We start from the raw sequence: 12900 nt of genomic DNA, 5'->3' as shown, positions 1-12900 counted from the left end.
CGGACGAGTCGGACACTTTTCCGGGCAAGACCCGATGGCACTTAGAAAATATTCGCTCAAGTTGGCAGGACTTCCAGAGCAAGAGGCCGAATTTTCACTCGTTCGGGCCGACTCGGGGAACCAGCCGAGTCGGACACTTTTCCGGGCAAGACCCGATGGCACTTAGAAAATATTCGCTCAAGTTGACAGGACTTCCAGAGCGAGAGGCCGAATTTTCACTCGGTCGGGCCGACTCGGGGAACCAGACGAGTCGGACACTTTTCCGGGCAAGACCCGTTGGCACTTAGAAAATATTCGCTCAATTTGGCAGGACTTCCAGAGCAAGAGGCCGAATTTTCACTCGTTTGGGCCGACTCGGGGAACCAGCCGAGTCGGACACTTTTCCGGGCAAGACCCGATGGCACTTAGAAAATATTCGCTCAAGTTGACAGGACTTCCAGAGCGAGAGGCCGAATTTTCACTCGGTCGGGCCGACTCGGGGAACCAGACGAGTCGGACACTTTTCCGGGCAAGACCCGTTGGCACTTAGAAAATATTCGCTCAATTTGGCAGGACTTCCAGAGCAAGAGGCCGAATTTTCGCTCGTTCGGGCCGACTCGGGGAACCAGCCGAGTCGGACACTTTTCCGGGCAAGACCCGATGGCACTTAGAAAATATTCGCTCAAGTTGGCAGGACTTCCAGAGCAAGAGGCCGAATTTTCGCTCGTTCGGGCCGACTCGGGGAACCAGCCGAGTCGGACACTTTTCCGGGCAAGACCCGATGGCACTTAGAAAATATTCGCTCAAGTTGGCAGGACTTCCAGAGCAAGAGGCTGAATTTTCACTTTTTCTGGCCGACTCGGGGAACCAGCCGAGTCGGACACTTTTCCGGGCAAGACCCGATGGCACTTAGAAAATATTCGCTAAAGTTGGCAGGACTTCCAGAGCAAGAGGCCGAATTTTCGCTCGTTCGGACCGACTCGGGGAACCAGCCGAGTCGGACACGTTACGGCCGAACAGCCGTTGGCACTTAGAAAATATTCGCTCAAGTTGGCAGGACTTCCAGAGCGAGAGGCCGAATTTTCGCTCGTTCGGGCCGACTCGGGGAACCAGCCGAGTCGGACACTTTTCCGGGCAAGACCCGATGGCACTTAGAAAATATTCGCTCAAGTTGGCAGGACTTCCAGAGCGAGAGGCCGAATTTTCGCTCGTTCGGGCAGACTCGGGGAACCAGCCGAGTCGGACACATTACGGCCGAACACCCGTTGGCACTTAGAAAATATTAGCTCAAGTCGGCCGGACTTCCAGGCGAAGAGGCCGAATTTTCACTTTTTCTGGCCGACTCGGGGAACCAGCCGAGTCGGACACATTTCGGCGTAACACCCGTTGGCACTTAGAAAATATTCGCCCAAGTCGGCCGGACTTCCAGGCGAAGAGGCCGAATTTTCGCTCGTTCGGGCCGACCGGAGGAACCAGCCGAGTCGGACACATTACGGTGTAACACCCGTTGGCACTTAGAAAATATTCGCCAAAGTTCGTTGGACCTCCAGGCGAAGAGGCCGAATTTTCGCTCGTTCGGGCCGACTCGGGGCACCAGCCGAGTCGGACACATTACGGCCGAACACCCGTTGGCACTTAGAAAATATTCGCCAAAGTTCGTCGGACTTCCAGGCGAAGAGGCCGAATTTTCGCTCGTTCGGGCCGACTCGGGGAACCAGCCGAGTCGGACACATTTCGGCGCAACACCCGTTGGCACTTAGAAAATATTCGCCAAAGTTCGTCGGACTTCCAGGCGAAGAGGCCGAATTTTCGCTCGTTCGGGCCGACTCGGGGAACCAGCCGAGTCGGACACATTTCGGCGCAACACCCGTTGGCACTTAGAAAATATTCGCCAAAGTCGGCCGGACTTCCAGGCGAAGAGGCCGAATTTTCGCTCGTTCGGGCCGACTCGGGGAACCAGCCGAGTCGGACACATTTCGGCGCAACACCCGTTGGCACTTAGAAAATATTCGCCAAAGTCGGCCGGACTTCCAGGCGAAGAGGCCGAATTTTCGCTCGTTCGGGCCGACTCGGGGAACCAGCCGAGTCGGACACATTTCGGCGCAACACCCGTTGGCACTTAGAAAATATTCGCCAAAGTTCGTCGGACCTCCAGAGCGAGAGGCCGAATTTTCACTTTTTCTGGCCGACCGGAGAACCAGCCGAGGCGGACACATCACGCCGCTTTTGCCGTTGGCATATTCGAAACTTCCAGAATCGGCTTTTTCGCCGTCGCTGTCCGGCCTGGGCACCATCGTGGCTCGGACACGTCGTGTGCCAGCGTCCGCTGGCACTTAGAAAATTTTTCAAAATAAAAATAAACAGTCCTGCACATACGTGCCCACTATATTTTGCGAAAGGGGAGTAAACCGTCGATGAGTACGCTGACTAGTGGGACCAACCATCGCGCTCTGGCGCACCTGAAGACCAAAGTTGGTACTGCACCCTACCCCTGGTACCCAAACGGGGTAGAGGCCGATTTTTCGCATTTGGCGGCCGACCTAGGGAACCAGAAGAGGCGGACACTTTTCCGAGCAAGTGCCGATGGCACTTCCAGAGCGAGAGGCCGAATAATCGTAATTTGTGGCCGACTTGGGAACCAGCGAAGGCGGATAGGAAGTGGAGCGGGTCCCGCCGGCTGGTCCGCGGGCCAATTGCGGTCCCGCGAGTTAGCGATCGCGGTCCGGAATTCTAGCCGACTTGGGAACCAGCGAAGGCGGATAGGAAGTGGATTGGGTCCCGCCGGCTGGTCCGCGGGCCAATTGCGGTCCCGCGAGTTAGCGATTGCGGTCCGGAATTCTAGCCGACTTGGGAACCAGCGAAGGCGGATAGGAAGTCAAGTGGGTCCCGCCGGCTGGTCCGCGGGCCAATTGCGGTCCCGCGAGTTAGCGATCGCGGTCCGGAATTCTAGCCGACTTGGGAACCAGCGAAGGCGGATAGGAAGTCAAGCGGGTCCCGCCGGCTGGTCCGCGGGCCAATTGCGGTCCCGCGAGTTAGCGATCGCGGTCCGGAATTCTAGCCGGCCGGGGACCACCGCGAGGCGGATGGGTGGTCACCGAGGTCCCGCCGGCTGGTCCGCGGGCCATTTAGGGTCCCGCGAGTTACCGATCGCGGTCCGGAATTCTACCCGGCCAGGGACCACCGCGAGGCGGATGGGTGGTCACCGAGGTACCGCCGGCTGGTCCGCGGGCCATTTAGGGTCCCGCGAGGTACCGATCGCGGTCCGGAATTCTACCCGGCCAGGGACCACCGCGAGGCGGATGGGTCTTCACCGAGGTCCCGCCGGCTGGTCCGCGGGCCATTTAGGGTCCCGCGAGTTACCGATCGCGGTCCGGAATTCTACCCGGCCGGGGACCACCGCGAGGCGGATGGGTGGTCACCGAGGTCCCGCCGGCTGGTCCGCGGGCCATTTAGGGTCCCGCGAGGTACCGATCGCGGTCCGGAATTCTACCCGGCTGGGGACCACCGCGAGGCGGATGGGTCTTCACCGAGGTCCCGCCGGCTGGTCCGCGGGCCATTTAGGGTCCCGCGAGTTACCGATCGCGGTCCGGAATTCTACCCGGCCGGGGACCACCGCGAGGCGGATGGGTGGTCACCGAGGTCCCGCCGGCTGGTCCGCGGGCCATTTAGGGTCCCGCGAGGTACCGATCGCGGTCCGGAATTCTACCCGGCTGGGGACCACCGCGAGGCGGATGGGTCTTCACCGAGGTCCCGCCGGCTGGTCCGCGGGCCATTTAGGGTCCCGCGAGTTACCGATCGCGGTCCGGAATTCTAGCCGGCCGGGGACCACCGCGAGGCGGATGGGTCTTCACCGAGGTCCCGCCGGCTGGTCCGCGGGCCATTTAGGGTCCCGCGAGGTACCGATCGCGGTCCGGAATTCTAGCCGGCCAGGGACCACCGCGAGGCGGATGGGTCTTCACCGAGGTCCCGCCGGATGGTCCGCGGGCCATTTAGGGTCCCGCAAATTACCGATCGCGGTCCGGAATTCTAGCCGGCAAGGGACCACCGCGAGGCGGATGGGTGGTCACCGAGGTCCCGCCGGCTGGTCCGCGGGCCATTTAGGGTCCCGCGAATTACCGATCGCGGTCCGGAATCCACGCCGGCCAGGGACCACCGCGAGGCGGATGGGTCTTCACCGAGGTCCCGCCGGCTGGTCCGCGGGCCATTTAGGGTCCCGCGAATTACCGATCGCGGTCCGGAATTCTAGCCGGCCGGGGACCACCGCGAGGCGGATGGGTGGTCACCGAGGTCCCGCCGGCTGGTCCGCGGGCCAATTGCGGTCCCGCGAGTTAGCGATCGCGGTCCGGAATTCTACCCGGCCGGGGACCACCGCGAGGCGGATGGGTGGTCACCGACGTCCCGCCGGCTGGTCCGCGGGCCAATTGCGGTCCCGCGAGTTACCGATCGCGGTCCGGAATTCTACCCGGCCGGGGACCACCGCGAGGCGGATGGGTGGTCACCGAGGTCCCGCCGGCTGGTCCGCGGGCCATTTAGGGTCCCGCGAGTTACCGATCGCGGCCCGGAATTCTACCCGGCCGGGGACCACCGCGAGGCGGATGGGTCTTCACCGAGCTCCCGCCGGGTGGTCCGCGGGCCATTTAGGGTCCCGCGAGGTACCGATCGCGGTCCGGAATTCTACCCGGCCGGGGACCACCGCGAGGTGGATGGGTGGTCACCGACGTCCCGCCGGCTGGTCCGCGGGCCATTTAGGGTCCCGCGAGTTACCGATCGCGGCCCGGAATTCTACGCGGCCGGGGACCACCGCGAGGCGGATGGGTCTTCACCGAGGTCCCGCCGGCTGGTCCGCGGGCCATTTAGGGTCCCGCGAGGTACCGATCGCGGTCCGGAATTCTACCCGGCCGGGGACCACCGCGAGGCGGATGGGTCTTCACCGAGGTCCCGCCGGCTGGTCCGCGGGCCATTTAGGGTCCCGCGAGGTACCGATCGCGGTCCGGAATTCTACCCGGCCGGGGACCACCGCGAGGCGGATGGGTCTTCACCGAGGTCCCGCCGGCTGGTCCGCGGGCCATTTAGGGTCCCGCGAGGTACCGATCGCGGTCCGGAATTCTACCCGGCCAGGGACCACCGCGAGGCGGATGGGTCTTCACCGAGGTCCCGCCGGCTGGTCCGCGGGCCATTTAGGGTCCCGCGAGGTACCGATCGCGGTCCGGAATTCTACCCGGCCAGGGACCACCGCGAGGCGGATGGGTCTTCCCCGAGGTCCCGCCGGCTGGTCCGCGGGCCATTTAGGGTCCCGCGAGGTACCGATCGCGGTCCGGAATTCTACCCGGCCAGGGACCACCGCGAGGCGGATGGGTCTTCACCGAGGTCCCGCCGGCTGGTCCGCGGGCCATTTAGGGTCCCGCGAGGTACCGATCGCGGTCCGGAATTCTACCCGGCCGGGGACCACCGCGAGGCGGATGGGTGGTCACCGAGGTCCCGCCGGCTGGTCCGCGGGCCATTTAGGGTCCCGCGAGTTAGCGATCGCGGCCCGGAATTCTAGCCGGCCGGGGACCACCGCGAGGCGGATAGGTCTTCACCGAGGTCCCGCCGGCTGGTCCGCGGGCCATTTAGGGTCCCGCGAGGTACCGATCGCGGTCCGGAATTCTACCCGGCCGGGGACCACCGCGAGGCGGATGGGTGGTCACCGAGGTCCCGCCGGCTGGTCCGCGGGCCATTTAGGGTCCCGCGAGTTCGCGGTCGCGGTCCGGAATTCTAGCCGGCCGGGGACCACCGCGAGGCGGATGGGTGGTCACCGAGGTCCCGCCGGCTGGTCCGCGGGCCATTTAGGGTCCCGCGAGGTACCGATCGCGGCCCGGAATTCTAGCCGGCCGGGGACCACCGCGAGGCGGATGGGTCTTCACCGAGGTCCCGCCGGCTGGTCCGCGGGCCATTTAGGGTCCCGCGAGTTAGCGATCGCGGTCCGGAATTCTAGCCGGCCGGGAACCACCGCGAGGCGGATGGGTGCTCACCGAGGTCCCGCCGGCTGGTCCGCGGGCCATTTAGGGTCCCGCGAGGTACCGATCGCGGTCCGGAATTCTACCCGGCCAGGGACCACCGCGAGGCGGATGGGTGGTCACCGAGGTCCCGCCGGCTGGTCCGCGGGCCATTTAGGGTCCCGCGAGTTAGCGATCGCGGTCCGGAATTCTAGCCGGCCCGGAGCCACCCAGAGGCCGTGCACACGCGCCGGGTGGCCGGAAATACCTCCAGCCGAGCGGACATGCACTTTGTAAGCACCTTGGACGAGATGGCTGAGCCTTACTCGACTTCCAGCACCCCGGCTAAGCGTTCTCCACGGCCCGCTGTGCTTCCAGAAGACCTCCAGCCGGTCCTCATGGTGCTTTACTCCTCACTCTCTAAGCCGGCCCAGGCTTCCAGCACCCCGGCTAAGCGTTCTCCACGGCCCGCTGTGCTTCCAGAAGACCTCCAGACGGTCCTCATGGTGCTTTACTCCTCACTCTTTAAGCCGAACGAGGCTTCCAGCACCCCGGCTAAGCATTTTACGCGGCCCGCCGAGCCTCCACAGCACTTCCAGCCGGTTCCACGGCTGCTTTCCTCCTCACTGTTTAAGCCGAACGAGGCTTCCAGAGCCCCGGCTAAGCGTTTTGCGCGGCCCGCTGAGCTTCCAGAGCACCTCCAGCCGGTTCCCCGGCTGCTTTCCTCCTCACTTTCTAAGCCGCCCGAGGCTTCCAGAGCCCCGGCTAAGCGTTCTCCACGTCCCGTTGATCTCCCCGGAGGTCGTAACGGGGAATTACCTCCCTCCAGCGGACACGGCGGGTAAATACGCCACCTCTCGCACTTAGCGCACACACCCGTTGCTGCGCGTCCGGTGGCACTTTGAGCGGCCAAACGGCGGGAGTAACAGTCACTCTCTTAAGTTAGGCTCATTTGACATTTTCTTGAACGGTTCGTGGATAAATATGTGATATATACTACATATGATCGCATTTATAGTCAAATCTTTTCAAAATGTCATTCTCCGGGTGCATTCCTCCTCGCTTCTTAAGCCGAACGAGGCTTCCAGAGCCCCGGTTAAGCGTTTTACGTGGCCCGCCGAGCCTCCACAGCACCTCCAGCCGGTTCTCCGGGTGCTCCCATCCTCACTGTTTAAGCCGAACGAGGCTTCCAGAGCCCCGGCTAAGCGTTTTACGCGGCCCGCTGAACTTCCACAGCACCTCCAGCCGGTTCTCCGGGTGCTCCCATCCTCACTGTTTAAGCCGAACGAGGCTTCCAGAGCCCCGGCTAAGCGTTTTACGCGGCCCGCTGAGCTTCCACCGCACCTCCAGCCGGTTCCCCGGCTGCTTTCCTCCTCACTGTTTAAGCCGAACGAGGCTTCCAGAGCCCCGGCTAAGCGTTTTGCGCGGCTCGCCGAACTTCCACAGCACCTCCAGCCGGTCCTCGGGGTGCTTTCTTCCCAACTATTGACGCCCGAGGAGGCTTCCAGCACCCCGGCTAAGCGTTCTCCGCGTCCCGCTGATCTTCCCGGAGCTTGTAACGGGGAAATACCTCCCTCTAGCGGACACGGCGGGTAAATACGCCACCTCTCGCACTTAGCGCACACACCCGTTGCTGCGCGTCTGATGGCACTTTGAGCGGCCAAACGGCGGGAGTAACTGTCACTCTCTTAAGGTAGGCTCACTTGAGATTTTTTTAACCGTCCGCGGAGGCGACCGGGACCACCGGGACAGCCGGGAGGCCGTGCGCGCGGGCCAAGTGGCCGAAAATAGCTCCAGGCCGACCGGATCGGCTAGTTGTAGGCACCGCGGATGAGATCGCGGAGCATTATTCGACTTCCAGCGGCCCGTGCGCTCACGCACGCCGCCCGGCACCTCCGGGAGGCCGTGCGCATGCGCAAGTTGCCGAAAATAGCTCCTAGCCGACCGGATCGGCTGTTTGTGAGCACCGCGGATGAGATCGCGGAGCTTCATCCGACTTCCAGCGGCCGGTGCGCTCGCGCACTCCACCCGGCACCTCCGGGAGGCCGTGCGCGCGCGCCAAGTGGCCCAAAATAGCTCCAGCCCAGCGGATCTGCACTCCGCGGATGAGATCGCGGAGCTTTTTTCGACTTCCAGCGGCCGGCGCGCACGACGAGCGGACCCGGTGACGGTCCAGCTCCACCCGGTACCTCGCACGGCCCGCTTCTCCCCCCCGCGCGGACTTCCGAGCGCTCGGGGAGACGTTCGGAAGCCGCCGGTGACGTTGGAGCGGGGAAATACCTCCCTCCAGCGGACACGGCGAGTAAATACACCTTCGGCCAAACGGCGGGAGTAACTATGACTCTCTTAAGGTAGCGGCACTCGACATCTTTTTCACGGTTCGTGGACGACCCGGCCGGTTCTCGGGGGTGCTTTTTCTCCTAACTCTTGACCCCCGAGGAGGCTTCCAGAGCCCCGGCTAAGCGTTTTACGCGGCCCGCTGAACTTCCACAGCACCTCCAGCCGGTTCTCCGGGTGCTCCCATCCTCACTGTTTAAGCCGAACGAGGCTTCCAGAGCCCCGGCTAAGCGTTTTACGCGGCCCGCCGAGCTTCCACAGCACCTCCAGCCGGTTCTCATGATGCATTCCTCCTCACTTTCTAAGCCGAACGAGGCTTCCAGAGCCTCGGCTAAGCGTTTTACGCGGCCCGCTGAGCTTCCACAGCACCTCCAGCCGGTTCCCCGGGTGCTTTCCTCCTCACTATTTAAGCCGAACGAGGCTTCCAGAGCCTCGGCGAAGCGTTTTACGCGGCCCGCTGGACTTCCAGAGCACCTCCAGCCGGTTCCCCGGGTGCTTTCCTTCTCACTGTTTAAGCCGAACTAGGCTTCCAGAGCCCCGGCTAAGCGTTTTACGCGGCCCGCCGAGCCTCCACAGCACTTCCAGGCGGTTCTCCGGGTGCTTCACTCCTCACTCTTTAAGCCGAACGAGGCTTCCAGAGCCCCGGCTAAGCGTTTTACGCGGCCCGCTGAGCTTCCACCGCACCTCCAGCCGGTTCCCCGAGTGCTTTACTCCTCACTTTCTAAGCCGAACGAGGCTTCCAGAGCCCCGGCTAAGCGTTCTCCGCGTCCCGCTGATCTTCCCGGAGCTTGTAACGGGGAAATACCTCCCTCTAGCGGACACGGCGGGTAAATACGCCACCTCTCGCACTTAGCGCACACTCGCGTTGCTGCGCGTCTGATGGCACTTTGAGCGGCCAAACGGCGGGAGTAACTGTCACTCTCTTATGGTAGGCTCACTTGAGATTTTTTTAACCGTCCGCGGAGGCTACCGGGACCACCGGGACAGCCGGGAGGCCGTGCGCGCGGGCCAAGTGGCCGAAAATAGCTCCAAGCCCAGCGGATCGGCTGTTTGCAAGCACCGCGGATGAGATCGCGGAGCTTTATCCGACTTCCAGCGGCCGGTGCGCTCGCGCACTCCACCCGGCACCTCCGGGAGGCCGTGCGCGCGCGCCAAGTGGCCCAAAATAGCTCCAGCCCAGCGGATCGGCTCTTTACAAGCACCGCGGATGAGATCGCGGAGCATTATTCGACTTCCAGCGGCCCGTGCGCTCACGCACTCCACCCGGCACCTCCGGGAGGCCGTGCGCGCGCGCCAAGTGGCCGAAAATAGCTCCAAGACGACCGGATCGGCTGTTTACAAGCTCCGCGGATGAGATCGCGGAGCTTTATGCGACTTCCAGCGGCCGGTGCGCTCGCGCACTCCACCCGGCACCTCCGGGAGGCCGTGCGCGCGCGCCAAGTGGCCCAAAATAGCTCCAGCCCAGCGGATCTGCACTTTACAAGCTCCGCGGATGAGATCGCGGAGCTTCATTCGACTTCCAGCGGCCGGTGCGCTCGCGCACTCCACGCGGCACCATCCGGGAGGCCGTGCGCGCGCGCCAAGTGGCCCAAAATAGCTCCAGCCCAGCGGATCGGCTGTTTACAAGCACCGCGGATGAGATCGCGGAGCTTTATTCGACTTCCAGCGGCCGGCGCGCACGACGAGCGGACCAGGTGACGGTCCAGCTCCACACGGTACCTCGCACGGCCCGCTTCTCCCCCCCGCGCGGACTTCCGAGCGCTCGGAGAGACGTTCGGAAGCCGCCGGTGACGTTGGAGCGGGGAAATACCTCCCTCCAGCGGACACGGCGAGTAAATACACCTTCGGCCAAACGGCGGGAGTAACTATGACTCTCTTAAGGTAGCGGCACTCGACATCTTTTTCACGGTTCGTGGAGGACCCGGCCGGTTCTCGGGGGTGCTTTTTCTCCTAACTCTCGACGCCCGAGGAGGCTTCCAGAGCCCCGGCTAAGCGTTTTCCGCTGGCCGATGAGCTTCCAGAGCACCTCCAGCCGGTTCTCATGGGGCTTTCCTCCTAACTCTTGAAGCCCGAGGAGGCTTCCAGAGCCCCGGCTAAGCGTTTTACGCGGCCCGCCGAGCTTCCACAGCACCTCCAGCCGGTTCTCATGATGCATTCCTCCTCACTTTCTAAGCCGAACGAGGCTTCCAGAGCCCCGGCTAAGCGTTTTACGCGGCCCGCCGAGCTTCCACAGCACCTCCAGCCGGTTCTCATGATGCATTCCTCCTCACTTTCTAAGCCGAACGCGGCTTCCAGAGCCCCGGCTAAGCGTTTTACGCGGCCCGCTGGACTTCCACAGCACCTCCAGCCGGTTCCCCGAGTGCTTTCCACCTCACTTTCTAAGCCGAACGAGGCTCCAAGCGCCCCGGCTAAGCGTTCTCCGCGTCCCGGTGATCTTCCCGGAGGTCGTAACGGGGAAATACCTCCCTCCAGCGGACACGGAGAGAAATTACACCGCCTCTCGCACACAGGCGGGTAAACGGCGGGAGTAACTATGACTCTCTTAAGGTAGCCTGACTTGACATCTGTTTAACGGTTCGTGGATAAATACATGATATATACAACTTATGCTCGCATTTACAGCCAAATAATATAAAGTGAGCATTCGGTTATAAACATTGTATTCATAATGTTTATAGGTGATGTTAATATTTATATATTTAATGTTTATAGGTGATGTTAATATTTATATATTTAATGTTTATAGGTGATGTTAATATTTATATATTTATTTTGTACATCATGTTATGGTTGTACGACACTTGCTATAGGATCATGATGTGATCATATCGGCGGGAGTCGGCCCGGGCTCCGGGTGAAGAGGCCGAATTCTCGACACTCGCGGCCGACCGGGGAACCAGCAGAGGCGGACGCATCGCGGTGCGAGAGCCCTTGGCACTTAGAAAAAATTTGGCAAAAGTCGCTCCGGGCTCCGGGTGGAGAGGCCGAATTATCGCCACTCGCGGCCGACCGGGGAACCAGCAGAGGCGGACGCATCGCGGCGCGAGAGCCCTTGGCACTTAGAAAAAAAATGGCAAAAGTCGCTCCGGGCTCCGGGTGAAGAGGCCGAATTCTCGCCACTCGCGGCCGACCGGGGAACCAGCGAAGGCGGGTAAGCTTTCTAGGGAGCCCCGCCGGCTGGTCCGCGGGCCGAACGTGGTCCCGTAAAGTACCGACAGCGGACGCCGACCCACGCCCGGTAAGAACCACCGAGAGGCGGACACGCTCTCCGACGAGCCCCGCCGGCCGTTCCGCGGCGGGAAATGCGCCCTCTGGCGGACACGCCGTTGTAAATGAATGGGCTTTGGCACTTAGTGCATTTTCGCAAAAGTTGAGCCGCGCTCCGGGCGAAGAGGCCGAATTCTCGCTACTCGCGGCCGACCGGGGAACCAGCGAAGGCGGGTAAGCTTTCAAGAGAGCCCCGCCGGCTGGTCCGCGGGCCGAACGTGGTCCCGTAAAGTACCGACAGCGGACGGCGACCCACGCCCGGCAGGAACCACCGAGAGGCGGACACGCTCTCCGACGAGCCCCGCCGGCCGGTCCGCGGCGGGAAATGCGCCCTCTGGCGGACACGCCGTTGTAAATGAATGGGCTTTGGCACTTAGTGCATTTTCGCAAAAGTTGAGCCGCGCTCCGGGCGAAGAGGCCGAATTCTCGCCACTCGTGGCCGACCAGGGAACCAGCGAAGGCGGGTAAGCTTTCAAGAGAGCCCCGCCGGCTGGTCCGCGGGCCGATTATGGTCCCGTCACCCACCGACAGCGGACGCCGACCCACGCCCGGCAAGGAACCACCCAGAGGCGGACACGCTCTCCGACGAGCCCCGCCGTCCGGTCCGCGGCGGGAAATGCGCCCTCTGGCGGACACGCCGTTGTAAATGAATGGGCTTTGGCACTTAGTGCATTTTCGCAAATGTCGCTCCGCGCTCCGGGCGAAGAGGCCGAATTCTCGCCACTCGTGGCCGACCAGGGAACCAGCGAAGGCGGGTAAGCTCTCAAGAGAGCCCCGCCGGCTGGTCCGCGGGCCGATTGCGGTCCCGTAAAGTACCGACAGCGGACGCCGACCCACGCCCGGCAAGGACCACCGAGAGGCGGATACGCTCTCCGACGAGCCCCGCCGGCCGGTCCGCGGCGGGAAACGCGCCCTCTGGCGGACACGCCGTTGTAAATGAATGGGCTTTGGCACTTAGTGCATTTTCGCTTAAGTTGAGCCGCGCTCCGGGCGAAGAGGCCGAATTATCGCTACTCGTGGCCGACCGGGGAACCAGCGAAGGCGGGTGGGCTTTTCCATAGAGCCCCGCCGGCTGGTCCGCGGGCCAATTATGGTCCCGTCACCTACCGACAGCGGACGCCGATCCACGCCCGGCAAGGACCACCCAGAGGCGGATAACGGCGCACACCGCGAACGGCGGGTGGCGGTCGCTGGGTGGCGGTCGGCTGGTGGCGGTCGGGGGGTGGCGGTCGGGGATGGTGCTTGGGGATGGTGCTTGGGGACCGGTGGCGCCGGAGGCGCACACCGCGAACGGCTGGTGGCGGTCGCCTGGTGGCGGTCGGCTGGTGGCGGTCGGCTGGTG

Source organism: Syngnathus floridae, unplaced genomic scaffold (genome assembly GCF_059516105.1).
Source record: "Syngnathus floridae isolate MCC-2025c unplaced genomic scaffold, RoL_Sflo_1.0 HiC_scaffold_61, whole genome shotgun sequence".
NCBI classification, from domain to species: Eukaryota; Metazoa; Chordata; class Actinopteri; order Syngnathiformes; family Syngnathidae; genus Syngnathus; species Syngnathus floridae.
This window is presented reverse-complemented; position numbering follows the sequence as displayed.